Here is a 17,147-nt window from a genome sequence, read left to right as displayed (position 1 = left end):
AGGTGGTGAGGGTATTCAACCACAAACCTACATTCTATGTGCCCAGGATTGTTCAAGGTATGTGTCAGGTTCTAACTGAGGTCCGAGGGGAGTCAGTGGGTGAGTGGTGGGTAGCCGGAAAAACACTGGGGGAATCGTAGACAGTTTTGACATGGCTTTTCCCTCTCTCTGCGCATAAGCCATATGTACAGCATCAGCAGTGTAGTTATAACTTTTACAGACGATAGTGGCTCTGAATCAAGCACGCGCTCACGTGACTGGTTACTAATGCGCCTCACGTGGCGTGGTTACCTAATGAGCTGAGTTGTGTGAGTGAGCTCCAAACTCACTGAGTCATGCTGGACCGGATGTCTGCTTCGACCTATTCTTGACCGCAGCACATTCGTTTTCCTTACAGTATGTAGTACGCATTCTACCTTTTTCTACAATGAATCCACCAGCAGAAATTCCTGTACACATCTTATCAACAAAGAATTTGAACCTCAAAGAGTAAGTACTTTCTCCAGAGTGTAAGATTGTTAATGTCTGTGATATTCTTTGAAGTGAGGCGAGTAAATACTTCTCAACATGTTTTCTTTTCCTGCTCCTCTTTCTCCTACTTCTTTCCTTCTTTTTTCCTCCTCTTCCTGTTATAGGACTAGCAAGTACACAGGACCACTGTACAGTAACAGATCAGTTACACTGAGACAACAGAGTTTACAGCAGAGAAAGAGTTTAATGCTCACCGGATACCAAGTGAGGAGATGGGAGGAGACCCTCAAATTCGTCTCCCCAAGGAGCACTTGGCTGGGGTTTTTAATGGGATCATGGAGGGTGAGAGGTTGGAGCACTGAGACTGTTGATATTTGGGGTAAGGGGGATGACATCATGAGGATGTAGAAACTGCATTCTTTGGTGAGTCAGCTTCTTGTGGGGTCCTTCAGACTAGCTGATGTCAGTAGTTTCATTCTTTTACAGGGCTTGCAGGACTTGAAAGAACAGAACTTATGTTTTCCCTTTGAGGTATTTTAAGTTTTTATCTGTAGAGCAGTGAAGGGGAACGGTAATCTTGTAACAGGGTCTATGTAATTCGGAGGCAATAGGCAAACAACTATGAGGAATGGATCACAGAGCATCTAACCTAATGATTAATGCTGGGTGTGCTGCAAGCTTGCTTTATTTTCATTTCTCCCCGTCCCTTCTTCCCTGATTGAATTTATAAAGTTTACAGGAGCAGTTTCACTCATGGTAACTATATCTTGGTTTTGAATTAGACTGTCAGTATAGACAGGAAATACGGCACTGCTCACAGTTGATGCTTCATAAATATTTTGGGGGAAAAAGTTCTTACACATTACTCCTCCTGATCTCTGAAATTTGAGTTTGAAATAAGTAAAACCTTTGAACATTGTTGTTTACCAGCTGCAAAAGTTTAAAATATGAAATTTACCTCAGTACAACCCCTCTTGAATGATTTAATTTTATACTCTAAAAGCTACATTTCATCCTATCTGTTTTTTGGCAAAAAGTAATTGAAGCCAACTATTCTTTTCTTTTTCATAATCCCACATGTACAGTTCTTAATTAAGCACAATTAAAATCAGCTTTTTCTGTCTTATTTTGTCTTCTCATTCCATATGCTATATGTTCTTTATTTCTATTAAAAAGATGTACTTTTAATAAAAATGGATCTTTCTTCCTTTCTTATATTGCTATGATTTTATAGCTTTCAAATCCATTCTTAATTAGGTTCTGGTGCTGGTGATTATTAAGTTCTTCACACTTCTCTCATAGTGGAGCTTAAGGTAAGATAAAGGAAATGACAATTCCCAACCTTGTCTAGCCTTGAGGAAGAGGGTCAGAATAATATTGGTGGAACTTGAGCTGGAATGACTCTAGATTTAAGCAAAATTTGCGTTTCTTTGGCCATTAATTCAGAATGAAGGATGAGTTTGTGTCACGTGTGCCTCCTGAAGTACTCTGAGATTGCCTGTGTACTCACAGGCTCATTCCAGTCTGTGAAAATCCTTTTTTAAACCAGCCTGAAACCCAGGAGCCTCATTAAAAAAGAGAGAAAAATCAGTGCAATTAGTTTTCATGTATACTTACGTCTTCCTTCTGTTGTTTGTTGACTCTACACTTTAGTATAATTTCAGGCATAATGCCTCCATCTTTGAGCAGGAAGGAATGGGTTACCGGTGGGCCTTGATGCTGACCTTTTGCCCTGGGAAGCTTGGCTCCAACTGGAGCAGCTGAGGTTTCTGGGCTGGTTACTTCTGCTCCATACAACCTGCTCTATTTACCCTCGGTGAGCTATATAATCTATCACAGTTTTCTGTGTACACCGTGATTTTAAAATGATGGGAAGCACTGGCTTAAACTATGTGATAATGAAGAGAAATGCCATCTACAGATAGACCTGCTATAAGACAAGCATATTATATTCTTATTTAAAATATTTATTTATATCTGTGGCTTTTAAACTGTGTTGCATATTAAGTTCAACTGGGGAGCTTTTAAAACGGGCCTGCTGTGGGGTGGGGGGAGGGGGGAGGGATAGCATTAGGAGATACACCTAATGTTAAATGACGAGTTAATGGGTGCAGCACATCAACATGGCACATGTATACATATGTAACTAACCTGCATGTTGTGCACATGTACCCTAAAACTTAAAGTATAATAATAATAAAAAACTCTTTTTGTTTTGTTTTGAGATGGAGTCTTGCTCTGTTGCCCAGGCTGGAATGTAATGGCACAGTCTCGGCTCACTGCAACCTCTGCCTCCCAGGTTCAAGTGATTCTCCTGCTTCAGCCTCCCGAGTAGCTGGGACTACAGGGGCACACCACCATGCCCGGCTAATTTTTGTATTTTTAGTAGAGATGGGGTTTCACCATGTTGGCCAGACTGGTCTTTAACTTCTGACCTCATGATCCCAAAGTGCTTCCACCGCACTCCGCCAAGCATTTAAAACTCTTGATGCTCAGGCTGTACCCCAAACAAACTGCATCAGAATTTCTGAGGATGGAATCTATCTGGTGGAGAAATAGTGATTTGTAGTTTCTATTACGATTCTTAGTAATAGGGGACAAATACAGAGTTCTCTGAAACAGTCCTGATTTCAACTATCCTTTTATAATAAATCAATGTATTAAATGTGGAGCTAAATGTGCAAATTATGTGTAACTAGATACAACTCAATTGTTATAGCTTAATACTTTTTCACATAAAGAGATTCACAAAACAGGAGCAAAAATTGCTGATTTAATATACCAAAGTAATATCCAATCAACCAGAGTGGTAGATACAAAAAGCCTTATGTAGTCACTTTAGTTTGTTTAGTTTTGTTTTTGTTATGTGACAACTGAACAAAATGTAAAATGATTTTTCTGGGTTACTTTTTTCTTGTGCTGTTAATCAGGAAGGAAAAATAAAGCATTGGTTTGAGCAAAGGGAATCACATGAGCTTGCACTGTGGGTGCTTTTGTGCCTTGCTTTGCGAGAGCTGTACACATGGCAAGGAACCTGGGTGAAGATTTGATTAAAAGGATGGATAATTTTGTTCTTAGGCTGTGAACATCTGAACAGGATACATGGTAAAAAATAAATAAATAAAAAACTAAGTAATTCTCTGGGAAGACTGAACCACGGGGAACAAATTTGGAGAACGGAAGCCTGAAACTCTAGGAATTCTTTAATATAAACTGTTTTGCTAAGATATTTAATTATTTTCTCTAATAGTGTATATCACTTAAGGAATATAATCACACTGAAGAATCTGTGATGATTATTTCAGTCATTGAAGGAAGATGATTTGTTTTGACCAAGTATTTTAATTGTTTGACAAATCAACTTCAGTGGGTTGAAAACTTTCTGAATTTGTACAATACAATTTTGTGTTAACATCTTTAGTGAATTTGTTTGGGGTAAGAGTTCGCTGTTTTTCATTAGGTTCTCACAGAACTGTCTGACCTAATGGGGTTAGACATCACTGTTTACTTGATCCAAAATGTGTATCATACTGACTTACTAGACTCCAGGTTACTGTTTAAATTTAAGTCCCCAAGGGCTGAATTTGTTTGTATTTGCCTTTTGTCTCATTTCCATATTTAGTAATATTTTAAATTGATATAATGAATATATTATACATATTAGGAAACAAAAATAATAAGAGTTGCTTTAGTACTTTATTTTTGTGTGTGGAAACTGAGTCTCATTCTGTTGCCCAGGCTGGAGTACAGTGGCATGATCTCGGCTCACTGCAACCTCTGCCTCCTGGGTTCCAGTGATTCTCCTGCCTCAGCCTCCCAAGTAGCTGGGATTACAGGTGCCTGCCACCACACCTGGCTGATTTTTGTATTTTCAGTAGAGACAGGGTTTCACCATGTTGGCCTGGCTTGTCTTGAACTCCTGACCTCAAGTGATCCACCCACCTCAGCCTCCCAAAGTGTTGGGATTATAGGTGTAGGTCACCACTCCTGGGACTTTAGTCCTTTCTTTGGCTAAATTTTGGTAGAGAAATGCTGAGGGTCAGTCAACATTCACTCTGATACCACAGTGCTACCAGAATCTCCTTTTGTGGCCTTTCACAAAAGGAAGATGCAGCTGCAGATGCCGCATAATAACAAAAGGGAGAAAAATATCCACAAGCCCACTAAAGAAAAGCAAAAGGAAGGCTGCTGGAGACTGGAAGATGAAAAACCAGAAACATCCTTGAGCCTTCCACTTCCGTATTTTGACTTGCTGTTTTTATTCCTTTTCGTTGGGGACAGCTGTGTTCTCTCAATAGATGAGCAATTGTGTGGTGTTGTTAATTTTAATTTAACCTGTGAATCATGGTGATTAGGAGATCTGTAACCCAGGCATGCTAATTAAAGCACCCTTTGTGTGAGTTCTAAGTGGAGAAAAGCCTTCCTTCAGTGTCTATCAGATAGCCATGTTTCGTATGCCCTTGGCCTCATCTGGCAATCATGACATTACATTGCACTTTATCTTCTAGTACCAATTTTACATCATGTTCCTGTCCATGTTAAGGCTTTTCAGAAACATCGACTGAGCTGGGGAAAATATATCTTAATGCATTGCCTTGTTGCTCTTTTGGAGGATCAATAGGCTGTGTGCATGACAAACAACACTGTCTGCAACATACATGCCAAGGCTCATTTATTTAAAGATTTACTATTCATCATTGTCAGAGTTCCTGCAGGCATTACTGTCAATGTCTTATGTGCATTGTGAGTTCCTCCAAGTGTTCAGAAGAAGACTAAATCCCACTGTGACTTAATGCAAGAGTAGGAAATATTTTGTTTGCTTTAATTTTCCTGAAATGGATTTCTTTGGTTTTAGGGGGAAAAAAAAAAAGATTACTGTAGGCCACTGAACTATGTAGATCATACTTTATGCCTATGTTTAGTGGTTTCTGATGTTTTATAGTTTTTATTCGTTTTGTTTTATATTTCACCTCCCACCAAATACACACAGAGCAAGTTGTGCAAAACTTATACAGGGAATAAGTAATCAACATTTCATCAACATTTCTTATTGACACTACAAATTTAAATCAACAAAATGTATGTCCATTTGCAAACACTTCAAGGAGATGATCCACAAATCAGCAATTGATACTGAATTATTTATGGTGGATTTTTCATAAAACAGGCATCTGCTTTTCTTTGTACTTGGAAAATCTAGTTCATTTCTCAGAGCTTTTTAACCTTTGGGAAAAAATCCACTGAGAAAAAGCTGACAATAAAGAGCAGTGAGTCACCTCTTTGAAATCATTAGTCAAATACTTGAATTTATATGAATTATATACTTACATAAATTATATGATATATATTTTTGTTGACTACACACTAAAAGCTGTTAAGTTGCTCAGATGTTAAGTTTCCCTCTGCACAATCACATCTCCAACTCTGACTAGCCAGCATCACAAATTTCATGTCTAAGAGATACTCGATGAAGAATAAGCATTGGGGTTTACAGTAAACATCTTCAATTCATCCAGCCTAACTTCAAATAATATTCTATACTTACCCTATATATACTACATTATTATTATAGCATGTAGTATATATATATACACACTATCTCATGTAAGAATCCTACATGAGTATAGTCTCAGTTCCTCTCTTCTGCTTTTTCTACTGTTATCCTATATTTTATTTTACATATGATATATATATATGCAATATATTGCTGTTTTTTTCCTTTAGAACAGAAGTTGGCAAACTAAAGCCCAAGGGCCAATAGCAGGTTGCAATTTATTTTTCTGAATAAAGTTTTATGGGAACACAGAACATCCATTTGTCGACATATTTTCCATGGCTACTTTTGACTAGTTGCAACAGGGACCTGAAAAGCCTAAAATATTTACTATCTGGCTCTTTAGAAAAAAGTGTGCTAATCATATTTCCTAAATTTCTGAGTAATTTAAAGTGAGAGAAAAGTCTTTTGCATTTATCTTTATTTTAACCATTCCTAAAGATCTTCACTTTTTTGTATATATGTGTATAGACTCTAGTTTCTATCTGGCATCATATTCTAGAGAGTTTTTCACCTGAAAAATTCCTTCAATAATTTTTTTGTGGTACAGGTCTGCTGGTAATAAATTTTCTTAGTTTTGTTTGTCTGAAAAATATTTCTTTTCACTGTTATTGAATTCTGGATTTATAGGCTTTTGTTTCTGTTTTTGTTTTAGGCACTTTGAAGATGTTATCTTCTGGGTCGCATAATTCGTGACAAGATGTGTACCGTATTTATCACCTTTATCCTTCTTTATGTAATATGTCTTTTATTTCCTCTCTGGCTGATTTGAAGATTTACTCTATCTTCCGTTTCCATCAGTTTAAAGTTGGTATGTATAGGTGTTCTGTGTGTTGTCTTTATCATATCTGGGGTTCTATGAGCTTCTTGGATTTGTGATTTGAAGTTCTGGAAAATTTTCTGACCTCTCTCTGCAGGTATTTCTTCTACCCAAATCTCTCTCTCTTCTACTGTAGAATTCCATTACCTATATATTAGACTTTGATATTTTCTCATAGTTCTTGGACGCCCCTTTTTTCTTTTCTGCTTTTTTACTTTTTCACCTTTTGGCTCTGTCAAATACATTCTTCCTCTATTTTTATGAATTTCATTTCCAGAATCTCCATTAGACTTTTTTGTATATTTTCCATTTCTCTACTAACATTTTCATCTGTTTATGCATGTTATCTACCTATTCGATTAAAGCGTTTTGCATAATAATCAGAATTATTTTAGATAACCTCTCTGACAGTTCTAAAACCTGGGTCTGGCTCTGTTATTTTTATTTTTGCTTTGCCTTTTAATAGAAATTTTTCCTCTTGCGTTTTGTATATCTCATAATTTTGAAATTTAAACTTTGGGTGTTATTTATAGGGTGAATGCCCACATACCCATTTTCTGCCAGACTATTAGTGTGGGGAGACTGAGTCCATTTATTCAGAACTTGAGCTGGGTTTGGGTTTTGTTGCTGCTATGCCTCCTTTAGTATACCACCAGCTTCAAATTTCTGTGAAATTACAGATGATCTCTGAATTAGGATGATTCAACTTGGAATTTTTGACTTTGCAGTGGTGTGAAAGTGATCCACATTCAGTAAAAACTACTTCAAGTATCCATACAACCCTTCTGTGTTTCACTTTCAGTACAGTATTCAATAAATTACATGATATATGCAGCACTTTATTATAAAATAATTTTTGTGTGAGATGCTTTTCCCCAGCTGTAGGCCACTGTAAATGTTCTGAGCCTAGTCTAGGCTAAGCTATCATATTCAGTAGGTTAGGTATATGAAATAGATTTTTGACTTCAGGTGTTTTCAATTTACAATGAGTTTATGTAGGCATAACCCCATCATAAGTTGAGAAGCATCTGTATCTTATAATTAGGGTGGGGTATAGGGTGGGGTGGAAGTAGCGGAGTCTTTTTCTCAATGTGCCTGCTTCAGTCTCAGCTTTTGGTCTTCCTTCTGTGCCTGCATGATGGCAGGATTATTTGTTCAGCCTCTTTCTTCTGCAGTAGCAGTGATTATTTGTGCTTGTTACTTGGAGCTTGCTTGCATGTTACAAAACTTGGAAAGTTTTCTTTTGTCCTGTTCCTGCCCTCATCCTAGGTAAACCTCATGTCACTGAATCTTGGGGTGAGGCTTTCTCAGTGATTTTATACTTCCCCAAATAGCAAAAGACTTCTAATGATCTGAGCCTAGGGTAATTATTTCTCCTCCCCTAGTACCACAGGATTATTTTTCTTTTTAATCCCTCAGGTTTGCCCTACTGAGAGAGGTTTTCTTGGGTCTCCTGTTCAATTTTTTTTTTTTTAATGAGCATCTATTGAGGTTCATGGAGCAAGCATGAACTCTCCTAGTACCTGAGGCTCCTGGAGGATCTATACCCTCACAGTTTAGCAGTTTTTAGCAATTTTTGAAAACTAGCCAAACTCTTCTCATCCATTTGCTGGTTCTTAGCTTTTGTGTGTGTGCATGTGTGTGTGTGTGTGTGTGTGTGTTGTGTGTGCTCTGCAACAGATAAGCCAGTGTTCAGTTCATCTCTTCCTGGAGACATCTCTCTTTCCTTAGATTGCAGGCTACTTGGTTGTTCTGCACACTCAGCTTTCTAATGGTTTCAAGAAAACTTACGTTTGTAGATTCTTCAGCTTTTTCCTGTTTTTAGGGAGGAAATGGTGCTTTGTCCTGTTTTCTACAACCTAAGAAGAAGCATAAGCTTGGTCCCTGTAATATTGATTTTGCTGACTTGAAGATGAATATTTCTCTTCAGCTCTGGAAAATTTTGTTTATTGTTGCTTCATAATTTTTCCCTCTTTTCCTTTTCCATTATCCCAGAAATTCTCTTAGATAAGAGTTGAACTCTATGATTATTTTTCTAATACATTATGTCTCCTTGAAGATTTCTTCTACATTCTTGGACATTCCTTATCTTTTTCTTCAAATTTTCTTTGGAATCTTGTTTTGGCAATTTATTTCAAATGTACAAGAGCTCTTTCTTATTTTATTCCCTTTTTTCTTAGTGTCCTGTTCTCACCTTATGATGCAAAATTTTTAAATTTTATATATCTATGAGGATATAATTTTGTTTCTTATTAGGTATTTGACATTTTCCCTTGATTAAGAAAAAAATAAATTTATTCTATTTATTTTACCTACCTTTATCTTTTCTTCTGAAGACTTTCTTGAAATATCTGGTGGGGGCTGACAATTTACTTATCTTTCAGAAAGAGCATGAGGATGCTGATGAGGTGTCTGCATACATGGGCAGTATATTTCCAGTCAGTTTTGCTTTAAAGTTAGCAGACAAGATCCAGCCATTTTGTCGCAGGCCTTACAAATACCAAAAAGCAAGTGGCCCTGACTCTGAATGTTAATAACAAAATAACTTTCCTCATTCTCCCAGGACAGTTTTTCTAGTTTATTAAAACAACAGCAACAACAACAACAATGTTTTGCCCCAGGAGATGGAGATAATCTATGCTCACTGTGATTTGCATTATAAGAGAAATTATTTGAGACCTTAAAAAAGCAAAAGACACTATTAAATATTCTTTTAGTGTACTTCTGGGATTTGTGCTTTATTGTCTGTGCTAATTTATAACTCTATGGGGGCATTGGTTAATTTTTAGATTTTTGTTTAGTAAAGATGTGAATAATTTCTGTCTAATAGAACAGATAATCCTAAAGATGGTGGTTTCTGTCCATTACACACATTAACCAGCTCTGTATCTAACCTAGCACTCTTATCCTATGATAGTTTTTGTTAAATTGCCTTTCTATAACTTCATTGGTTTCTTCATTTATTGAATTAATATCTTTGACATGTGTTCCTTTTATATTTATATGAGAATCATGACTTACCTTTTTGAATGTTATACTTTACCAGTTGCTAAGGCCTAATCAGACCCAAACCATCTGGGAGGAGTCTGCAGTCTGATAAAATAAGATTTATTGATTTGCAGCAAGAGAGTCCACTCCAAGGAGTTCTGCTGGGACCCAGGGAGGAGGGAAGTGTCTTTTGTAAGGTTGGATTTTCACTGAAGGATTCTGAGGCAGAACTAAGGGAAGTAGTAATCAGTCCTGGATTGGTTGCTCCTTCTGAAGCACGATTGGAAGAAGTGAAATTAACTAGGCACTGGGTGCCATTGCAAAGTGACGAAGATAGTAATTCAGTATCCCCTCAAATAAATGAAAATTGCAAAACAGGTCTAGGGCATCACTGGGAAGAAAGCAGTAGTCAGTCAAAAAGTAGCCATTATAACATTTTATAACCGCTGTATGATCTTAGAAGAAACACCGTTTTCTGTTAATTTTGCAGTTGGCTTTGTCTGTGTGTTGTCTTCACCGCCTTAAAAATGGCCAGGTGATCTTTTCTTCTTTGGTTCAAGCTAATTTTAGTTATTTTAGCATTGGTCAGGATTTTAGTCCTTCACAGCCTAAAAAGGTGTAAGATGGAAGATGAGCTGAATGTTGAACAGTATATGTGTCTTTACTTAACTCCTCTTTTAAATCCTATTTCTGGCTGGGCGTGGTGGCTCATGCCTGTAATTCCAGCAATTTGGGAGGTCAAGGCAGGTGGATCACCTGAGGTTAGGAGTTTGAGACCAGCCTGGCCAACATGGTAAAACCCCATCTCTACTAAAAATACAAAAAATTAGCTGGACATGGTGGTGCATGCCTGTAATTGAAGCTACTCGGGAGGCTGAGGCAGGAGAATCACTTGAGCCCCGGGAGGTGGAGGTTGCAGTGAGCTGAGATTGCGCCACTGCACTCCAGACTGGGCGACAGAGAGAGACTCTGTCTCAAAATAAATAAATAAATAAATAAATCCTATTTCTCTCCCTGGTCATTTATGCAACATTCTATTTCTGAATCTAGAGGAGGGGTCAGCAAAGCTTTTTTGTAAAGGGCCAGGTAGTAAGCATGTTAAGTTTTGACACATGCACTACTTATCTATGCCATTCTAACATGAAAACAACCAAAGAATATACATAAATAAGTGTGTGTAGTTGTGTTCTAATAAAACTTTGTTTATAAAAATGGAAAGTGACTAGATTTGGCCTGTGGGCTGTAGTTTGCCTACACTGATCTAGAGTCTCTCTGGGTTTTGACCCAGGTGACCAGCTCCTTTTAAGCTGTAGCTTCCTTTACTAATTCATCTTTCAACACTCCCATTTGATTTGATTTTCCAAAAATGTGCTGATATGTATCATTTACTAATGGCCCTTTTTTATTTCACCCGTTAGACCTTTTTAATTTCTTTTATCTATTTAGTGGAGTCTTTTGAGGTATGGGAGGCAAATTATTGCACTCACTTTGTCATCTTGAAAGGCAGACAATATAAAAACATTTTAATAAAAGTGACTCAAGATGAAGTACTTGCATTACCCATTAGGGTATGCCTAGAATGACAATTTTGTCATCTATCAGCATTTTTTTCAGGTTCAAAATTAGTATATTCCTGCACTATTTAATAAAGCAGGCAGGGTTTCCCATCTGTAAGAGCATCACACACAAAAAGCTAAAAGAAAACTGCAGACAGATTAATAGAGCAAACAAATCAAACCATAACATTAATGGGTAATAATACATATTTAATCAATACTAGTAAATGTTAAAGTGCCCTGCAAAGGAGTTCTAATTCTGATTAACTAGTTTGTTATAGACATAGAAAAAATTGAAAGCCAAATATTTCTGATTGACTCCCAATTAGCACCCTCCTCTAAATTCTTTTATGAAGATACAGATGCAAGATGCCAAATGGAGACCAATGTATAAATGTTTTAAGTAGTGGTGCATTAAATTTCTAAAGTACAGGGAATTCTGAAAAATCCAAATAGCAGAACATACTAGGATCTAAGACTAAGGAGTGAAACTGCTACTACTTACTATAAATCTACTCTTTGATATCATCTATGTGAATGGGTGATTTTTCAAAGCAGACCTCAAATATATTCATTTGGCAAGATGCATGGAGAGCTATGGTCTTCCTCAGAAACCAGTCACCATCAAAATAAACTATACAAGATGGTATATTGGGTGTCTAGGCTGGCTTCCAAAAGGTGCATTTAACATATAGAAGGAGAAATGGCATAACAATGCATGAGACAGATGGTGCAAGAGAGAGTGCAACAGGTTGTACTTTAGAGACACAGTAATGCTACCTACTGCTAAAAGTACCTAAGAGATATTAAGTAGTCACCAATTAGATTCACTTTTTTCAACCTTGGGGTAAATAATCTATGGAAAGAAAAAAAAGATTCTCCTAGATATTCCCCGTATGGTGGAGAGAAGTGGAGACTTCTTTGTTTATGTAAAAAGCAGTGGGGCTAAGAAGAAAAGTGCCCTGCTACCCCTCAAAAAAAGGCATGAGAGTAATTCAGATTATCCTATTATATCAATGCAACTAACATTCTATTAAATGTGTTACTTAATCTATAATATAGATATGATCAAGTCAAAATCTGTTTAATTTTTACCTTAAAACCTGGAAGATTTTACAAAGGAAAGGAAACTGGAGGATTATAAGTAAATAAATACCTGAGAAGGTTAAGCCAGTTATAAACTGGTCACCAATCTACATATATTAATGCTATGAATTTGAGAAGCTCATTAACTTTAGAACTAGCAATTGGCAGGCTAAAGTTATATATATAGAACTTTTAAACTATCCTCTTCAACAGTGTATCAACAGATAGTAATTAGGTTTGGACCCCAGGGGCCTGCAGCTGAGACTGTGTCATCTGGTGAAGGAGGCTTACGCATCCCCATTGCAGCATGACTCACATGGGGTAAAAAGTAAAATGAATCATCTTGGCCCCTTGTCCTTATTTTGAAAAAAATATCATGGAACAAGCTTCCACTTGAAATAAAATTGAAAGCGAAGCACCCAATGTTCTATGATAAAAGCAGCATTTTAAAGAGGTTTAGCTTTATGAATGAAGCTGAAATCTAATCCAAAATTGTACAGAATTTACCAAGAGCCAATCAACCACTTAATTGCATTTTTTTCTAATTGAGTTGGTTCTGCGTCATGCAGCAACTCCATTACATGTACAATACATACACTCATCACGATACTGTTTTAGGTTTAAAATCAAAGAGCAAAACCATTGAACTCTCTTTACCTGAACTAATTACTCATGTAGTGTAGGAACAAATTATGCTATTTCTTTGTGGAAGCCATTCAGTTTTTTCACCCTTTTGAAAGTAGGACTTACCCTCTTTGTCCATAGCAAGTTGACACTAAGTCACTATGGAACATATACTGACCCCCATTACCATTGTACTCAACTTAGATGCTCTCAAGAGGCAATAATTCATTGAATATTATGAAGATATGTTACCAGATAAATTTTTAAATGACAGTAAAATCATGAGTCTCATACAAATACAAAATAAACTCATGTCAAATATTTCACTAATTAATTAATGAGGGATCAGTGAAGGTGTTAAGAAACCGATTCAAAGAAGTCAAAGAAAGACATATCTAGGGAATAAAGCAACGCTGAAATATTTGTTAACAGATGCAAAACTGGCTCTTTTCATAAGGTTTAAGGAAATCAATGTACTGTCACTGGAAAAAAAATTCATTTGCATGTCTTTGGACAGGACTAATTTACATTAATATCAGTTTTCTACCACTTACAGGGTTGTAAAATAACTCCAAGAACAATGAAATACAGAGATGACTCTAGATTCAGATATACCGGGAAAGATGAGCTACATAGTTCCTTATGTTCCTGAAGGCAGGTATTCTTCTTTGTTTCCTGACAAACCAAGACTAAATTAAGATTTAAATTAAACAAAACCACTAAGCAAAATATTGTGTAAACTTTTACTCTGATCATACACATTTCAACTTATTCTATTTTGTGTACACAGTAGATATACCTAAAGTTAGCCGAATAATTTCCTTGTAAATATTGATTGTAAATATTTGTAAATATGTGTGTGTAAATCTCATTGAAGCAGAAGTCTACTTCTCATTTACTTTTTATTATCTCATACATTTGGGCATCAAGAACTACTCCTGTTGACTCTTCCTTTGTAAGTTATCTTACAGCTGGCCGTTGTTTTTTATTTTCACTGCTAGCACCTCAGTCCAACTCTTTAGGCAGTAAATAACAGAACATCTGGGTTAGGACACCAATGGATCTCTCTTCCAAGAATCTCTTTTCCCTCTGAAGTTTACAGGACTGCTATATCAGCAGCACCATTTTCTTGTAACTAGCCTATCCAAAATCCTTTACTGTTTCCCAGACCTTTTAGCTTCACAATCAAGGGCAATTGGCTATCGGAAAACAAACACAAGATGGATGAGTCACCTTAAATCCCTTTTTTAGCAAGCTGGTGGATAACTAAACAAAGAGAGCAATCAAACCTGATTTATGATGAGTAAAATGTAGATAGGTCAGCAGGTTTGTAAAACAGGAATTCTTTTCCAAACATGCTTTAGAGGCTACTAGATTTTCATTCTTTCCTTTTTAAGGAATAAGAGTGACTTAAAAAAACAACAACTCTGAGTTCACTGACGTGCCAAAGTTCTTTGTCTTTATTGTGACAGTATGTCACAGCTTCAGAGTGACTCAGAAAACCTTAGTGGCATTACTGATTAGTTGTGCGACTCTGGTCAAATTGCTTATCCACTCTGAGATAGCTTCCTTTTTTCTAAAATGGGGATGCAAGTGACAACAACCCTATCCAACTTACAGGGTAGTTGTAAGAATTAGTTGAGGTTGTGTACCTTAAAATAATTACTAATTGATAAAATCTTGTTCAAATACTAATAGTAATAAATGAATTAGCGCTGACGTTTCCATATCTCTTCTGCATATTCTTCACTGTACAAATTTTATAATTACCTATAATAAAACCTGATAAAAGTAGCCAGAAAGTGCACTATCTAGGTTGAAGGCTCTTCCACCATTTTCTTTTGTAGGGACAAAGGGAAAGCTTCCCCTTTCCCCTCGGAAGTTCTGTTGAAAAATCAACTCACAAAGAGGCAGACTGATAAAAGCTTTAAAATTTTATTAATACTGTGCACATGGGGAGAATCAGAGTGATTGTTCAATATCCTAATGTGATACAGAAGCTTATGTACCTTAATTCTTAGGGATAAAGGGGATGGGGAAATGTAGATAATTTTAGGGGGATAGGAAATGATTTTTAAGGGAATTAAAGGAGCTTGAAGAACACACAATGGTCTGGGGCAAAGACAGTTGGGCCCACAGAGTGGATGATGATTTGTGACAAAAGTCTGTCCAGGTTTGTTAACAGACTTCAGTCTTCTTTCCTGCGATATGATTTCAATTAATCTCAGGAAAGGGAACCAGAGGTTAATTGTTTTCTTTTCTGGTAGGTCCAGACATTAGGCAGATAAGGGAACTTCAGCCTGTGGTTTGGGAAAGGTAGAAGATTGAGAGACCGTAGCTGAGAGGTGGAGGCAGGATGCATTGTTCTCCTTGGCATTCTGGTCTGCTCTTTATGTAGATAAGGGAAATGTTTCTTACAGTGTCTGTCTATCTCTAAGGGCCTTTAAATCAAAATACTCATTATACCAGGAGCCATGTTTTGGGGTAAAGTTCCCTGTACTCTTTTACTTCCAAGGACACATATAGAGTTGTTTTTATTTTTCCAAGAATAAAAAGTACATCAGTGGAAGTCTAGGGTTTGCAAGCATATCATATACCAGTAGTTACAAAGTTTGATGTGAATATTATCTGAGTTTTTTACTCATAATTCTATTAAAAGTTATGCTAGACTTTACATATTTGAATTTCATTCACAAGAAAATTCCAAAAGAGAAAACTTGGAAGTAGTTGAAAGAGACATACGTAATATAAAAAAGGAAAAATTTAAAAATGTATTAATTTAGGTTCTAATTTAGAAATACAAATATGCACTAGTTTCAAACAAATAACAAATGACTATGCAAAAGGCACTATCTCATCTTAAATATAGCTTAATCTCAGTAAATAAATCGTTTCCAAAAGTGAAAGAATGCAATTAACATTTTATTAAATATCTACGATTTGTCAAACAGCCTTTAATTTCTACTATTTGTCAAACACAGCTGTGTTAAACTTTATGAAGATACTTTACTGAGCTAATAAGAAAGAGTAAGAATAAGCACATTATTTGTCATTAGGGGGTCTCACAAAGCAGATTTTGATGCAAAGATCTCAGCGCAAGTAATTTATTTGGAAATAAGTCCATGAAGTACTCTGAAAGAGTAAGGAAGTGGGAGAAGGAAGGGTGGACAGGTCATAAAGTGTGCTTTATTGAGCAGGATATCTCTGTGTACAGCATGGGGAAAATCTCAATTGCAAACCTCTAAGAGGCTGTACAAAACATGTCTTAGAGTTTTTCCACTGAGAGTAAGGAAGCTGGGTTATTCATCTGCCAGCTCCTGTCCTTCATTGGTTAAGGATTTCTATTGGCGCAGTAAGGGCAATAACTCTTCAGAGATCCAGCCTGCCCAGCAAAAGTACTAACCATATCTGATGCCAGAAAATACTCTTAGGCAGAAAGACACAGGAAGCCTTTGGCCTATAAGGGGACCATCTGCAGGAGAAATAGACCATGGAGATATGGCAGGGCATCACAGAGCCTGCTGCATTAAATCAATGAAACTTGTCCTTATGCTAATCATTGAGGGCGCAGCAAAGAAACAAAAAACCTAATGCATTCTGCTTATGAATTGACATACTTTTAAGAGTTGTATTTGTCATATATAGACCATGTGTCAGGTATTGAGCTAGGTACAAGGAGTACAATAAATAACACAACACAATGTATGCCCCAAAAGGATTTTATCAGCATCAGAAGACATATGATAACATTCCAAGATAAAAAGATATAGAATAAAAGTGTTATAGAAATTTATTAAAGATGGAGTCATGGCTGAGGGCCTCTGAAAAACACAAGCGTAATTTGAAGTTAGCTTTGAAATATGTAATAAAGGGAAAAAATAAAAGAAAATGAGAGCATCAATTGGAGTGGAACACTCATTAAAAAAAAAAAAAAAAAAAACCTAGTGCTCAAAACATAGAAGTAATGTTACTAATATGAGCAGCAGCAAGACCTGTATGTTTGAGGCAGAGTGGATGGCTGCCAATGAATGGAGGGTGTAGGGCCATT

General features: G+C 36.5%; 1 long non-coding RNA gene across 1 annotated transcript in view; it reads left to right on the top strand.

Annotated features, from left to right (window-relative positions):
• The first annotated feature begins 366 nt into the window (after positions 1-366).
• The window catches only part of LOC129135752 (uncharacterized), a 271,628-nt gene continuing 254,847 nt past the window's right edge, over positions 367-17,147 (top strand). Inside the window, exon 1 of the long non-coding RNA XR_008536800.2 lies at positions 367-489. This is a non-coding gene — a long non-coding RNA (uncharacterized LOC129135752). The remainder of the gene's footprint in view (positions 490-17,147) is intronic.

This window comes from Pan troglodytes, chromosome 7, assembly GCF_028858775.2.
Source record: "Pan troglodytes isolate AG18354 chromosome 7, NHGRI_mPanTro3-v2.0_pri, whole genome shotgun sequence".
NCBI lineage: Eukaryota > Metazoa > Chordata > Mammalia > Primates > Hominidae > Pan > Pan troglodytes.
This window is presented reverse-complemented; position numbering and strand designations above follow the sequence as displayed.